Consider the following 4551-nt stretch of genomic DNA (forward strand, 5'->3'; position numbering starts at 1 on the left):
CTAAGATCTTTTCCCCTTTCATAAAAATAATTAAAAAATATGTTTCAAAAGGTTTAAGCACGTGTGTGATCGCACACATCGTCCTCGTGCTAAGACCTTTTCCCCTTTCATATAAATAAAATAAAAATGTTTTAAAGGTTTAAGCACGTGTGTGATCGCACACATCGTCCTCGTGCTAAGACCTTTTCCCTTTCTATAAAAAAAATAAAATATGTTTTAAAGGTTTAAGCACGTGTGTGATCGCATGCATCGTCCTCGTGCTAAGAACCTTTTCCTTTTTTTTATATCAAATACCAAAATAAATATTTTCAAATAACAAACATTCTCTCAACTAGAACTACGTAACCCTGATTTCTCACTTTGAGAATACGTAGGAGCAAGGTCAATCCTTGTCGGGCACAAAAAAATAAAAAAATATATTTTGTTTCTTCAGAGTGTTGTTTTGGGGATAGTTAAACATTTTGAAAACCACACCACCATTCGTGTATTTAATGAAAGGTACTGCCTTCGAGCAGGCGTTGTAGGGTGCTAATACCTTCCCTACACGTAACCGACTCTCGAACCCAATCTTTGGTTTTCGTGGACCATGTCTTATCTTCTTATGGTTTTTCTGTAGTTTTCCAGAATAAACTATGGTGGCGACTTCAAACTCTTTTTCTAAACCGTTTCTTTTTGGATCGTCGTCCCGTCGCGACAACGGTTGCGACACTTATGATCAAAAAAGGGGAGAAGTATATTTTTAGGGGGAGAAGTATAATATAAGATGGTACAGGTATTGCTAATTTGTTGTTGTCTGTTAGCTTGTATGTTTTTACAGAAAAGCCAAAGTTGCTTTTAAAACTTGAATTTTTTATCATCATCAAAAAGGGGGAGATTGTTAACAATGAGGAGCTTTGGTAAATCTTGAAGTAAATGGTTTTGATGATGCTACAAGAAGTTTAACCTGAAGAAGATATTTGAGATATTTTTTAAAAGCACTTTGTAGAATATGAATGTAGTAGGAAAGTCCTTAAAATTTGTAAAACTTGTATTTTAGATAATGTACTGAAATAATCGATTATGAGGAGCAATACCTTCATTCGTGTATTTAATTAAAGGTACTGCCTTCGAGCAGGCGTTGTGGGGTGCTAATACCTTCCCTACACGTAACCGACTCCCAAACCCCATCTTTGGTTTTCGTGGACCATGCCTTATCTTCTTATGGTTTTTCCGTAGTTTTCCATAATAAACTATGGTGGCGACTCTAAAACTCTTTTCAAAATCGTTTTCTATTTTGGATCGTCGTCCCGTCGCGACACCGGTTGCGAGAGATGACGACTCCACTAGGGACGACTAGAGAGTCAAGCCATTTAATTAGATGCGCGAATTTGATGTGGTTTTGCTTTATGTTTTCTTCCTATTTTTTCCTTTTTCTTCATATTTGTATATTCTTATCTGTGCTTGATATTTGAAATGTTTGTATGTGAGTTGTTTTGCTTGTTCCTTGAAATAATTGTTGAACTCTAGGGTTAAAAACATGTTTATATCTTCTTGGGAAAATTTTCTGGTTGTTTTCTAGGTGAGGGTTTGCGTATGCATTGCATTCTCTCTTCACACACACATTATGCATATCATGAGTGGGGCCCTATACCCTGGTCTGAGTGCAACTTAGAAATAGAGGGGTTGTGTAGCGGTGCCATTTGGGACATACTTCCTGTTTGGCTATCGTGAGAGCCTCAGGTAGAGTCTGTTCTCTTCACTTATGTCTCCGCATCTAGTTGATTACTCAACTGTTGTGGAGATGCAATGAAGGGGGCCATAGCTCTAGTGACAATTGACCTCTAGATTCAGGGAGCCATCCTTGTGAGATTGCATATATTTGACCTTGAATCTGAAATGTTGAACCTTCTCTAGGGCACAAAGGGAGATGTGTGCAGTCCTATAACTGTCATTTTCGCTTAAAAAAATCACGCATCTTTCATATATCTTGAGTCACTAGTCTTTCTTGCAAATCGCAAACTTTTGTTTTTTTGAGAATAACAAAAAAAGGAAAAATGATGAATAATAAAAAATGAGAGTTGCTGTGTCAGACTTTTCCGAGGTCAAATGTTTAATTAAAAATAACAATTTGACGTTTCCTTTCTAGATGTTTGTGCACATGTTTTTTGAAGACCTTCACCCTTCACTTTCCCAATATAAAGGAGTTTTCCCAGAAACACTGTCATTGCCCTCAGTAACAAAGTAAACCTTTACACTTGGGCAGATTGGTCTGGCCAAAATTTTCTCGCTTGCGCTAGATGGGTGACCCCTGAATCCATTGAGGCAAACAAAAGAACAAAAGAATTTTAAAAAAAAAATAATAATAAAAAAATAAGTCCACTAGATTGAAAACTCGAAAGGGCGGTCTAGAAAGGAAGAAAAAAGGAAAAAACGACTCATGTTGAGCTCATCCAGTCGAAAGATTAATCTTTTGAAAATAGAGCAAGCATAGATCAAAATGATGTGTGGCCTTCTTGTCTTTATCTAAAAAGTAAAAATATATCCATTGCCACCCCGTTTGAGCCAAAAATAAGTTCTTTTTCAAAATTATCCCCAAGCAAGGATTATCATCAAGTAGGATTCAACTTGAGATGCAAATGAAGAGCACTCAGTGATCAAACGAAGAGAATTCATCAACAAACGGTGAACATAAAAAAAAAACAAAACAAAAAAAAGAGAATCTCAAAGTGATGATGAAAAAGAATGAAAAATGAAGTTCAAGAAAAGCAAAGTGCTCAAAAAGTCAAATAGTTGATGCAATGCCTAGATGATAACCCTTATTTCAAAAAATATAACCAACAAACATTCATATGGGCCTTCATATCTTTTTTTTTTCAAATACCTTTTAGCCCCTAGCCACGTTACAAGCCTAATAAAGCCCACACAGATTGAATAATGTTTGCTCATTTTTTTTATAAAGCTTAATTTTGCGTTAAGGTGAAATGACTTTCAATGTGTCGTAAAAAAAAAGTTGAAAGAAAAGAAAAGAAGAAGATAATGTCTCGGGAAGAGGGGATCCCCTTGCCAACTAGCCAGAAGCATAAATCAAACCAATTGGGGTCGTCCTTTTAGCCGATCCTTTTCATGCCCAGTACCTCTTCCAAACGGAACCCTTTGCCAAGAAAAAAACTGGAGCAACTTTGTGAGTCTCATGCAAATTTTTCATCAACCCATGATCCCAAGATTGGGGCAGCTTTGTGAGTCTCATCAGCCTATGATCCCAAGACTGGGGCAGATTTGCAAGTTTCATTTGATTTGTTCACCCTAATTTTCATGGATCCATACCCGATGCTAATTTTCCCAAACACTAAACCGGGGCAAAATTTTTTTTGGTATATCGTGTTTTGTCTTGACACTCATATATTACATCTCCGTCAAGGAGTGATGAGGAATAATGTGCCCACATGGCTGTCCTAGTGTTCTCCAAACCCTCCTAAACATCTCCCATTTTTCACCTACCAATTCAAGCATGTGTGCACTGATGTCTCGAAAGAAAAAGTCAAAATGCAATAATCTCAAATTTAGATCTTGGATGTATGACATTACTCAGTTTTCACAAAACATTGAAAATAAAGACCAATTTGATGATTGCAAGTAAGATGACTGACTCAAGCAAAAAGAAATGCAAAACAAAGCAAATGTTTTTCATCAATTCATAAAAAGAAAATTTTTCGGATCGAAACCCTCTTCATTCATATGAATGGTTATTGAATCCTTCTTTTCAAAAATACAAAAAAAAAAACATTCAGATTTTTCTATTTCAAGCCATATTGTTTGAAAAATCAAAGTTGCAAAACATTTCACAAAATTATGAATTTCAAAAATTTCACAATTTGTAAGCCCAGTTTCACGCTGGCCCATAAGCCCAGTTTCACGCTAGCTCCTAAGCCCAGTTTCTACACTGGCCCCTAAGCCCAGTTTCTACACCGGCACTTAAGCCCAGTTTCACACTGGCCCCTAAAGCCCAATTTCCATTTTGGCCCACAAGCCTAGTTTCCACACTGGACCCTAAAGCCCAGTTTCCACACTGGCCCCCATGCCCAGCTCGCCTCGCACCCTAAGCTCAAGTTTTTCTTTTTGTTTCGGCCTTCTGTAAGACAATGGTCGAACCCAACAATCAAGCTCTTTTCATTCACCCATAGGTTTGTTACACCCTCCACGAGGTAATTACACATCATTCAATCATCCATAGGGTTGTTACACCCTCCACGAGTTTGTTACACCTCATTCAATCATCCATAGGGTTGTTACACCCTCGACGAGGTTGTTACACCTCATTCATTCATTCACAGGGTTGTTACACCCTCCACGAGGTTGTTACACCTCATTCATTCATCAATAGGGTTTTTAAACCCTCCACGAGGTTATTATACCTCATCCATACATCAACAGGGTTGTTACACCCTCCACGAGATCGTTAGACCTCATTCATACATCCATAGGGTTGTTACACCCCTCCACGAGGTTATTACACCTCATTCATACATCCATAGGGTTGTTACACCCTCCACGAGGTTATTACACCTCATTCAT

Source organism: Vigna radiata, unplaced genomic scaffold (genome assembly GCF_000741045.1).
Source record: "Vigna radiata var. radiata cultivar VC1973A unplaced genomic scaffold, Vradiata_ver6 scaffold_185, whole genome shotgun sequence".
Lineage (NCBI taxonomy): Eukaryota > Viridiplantae > Streptophyta > Magnoliopsida > Fabales > Fabaceae > Vigna > Vigna radiata.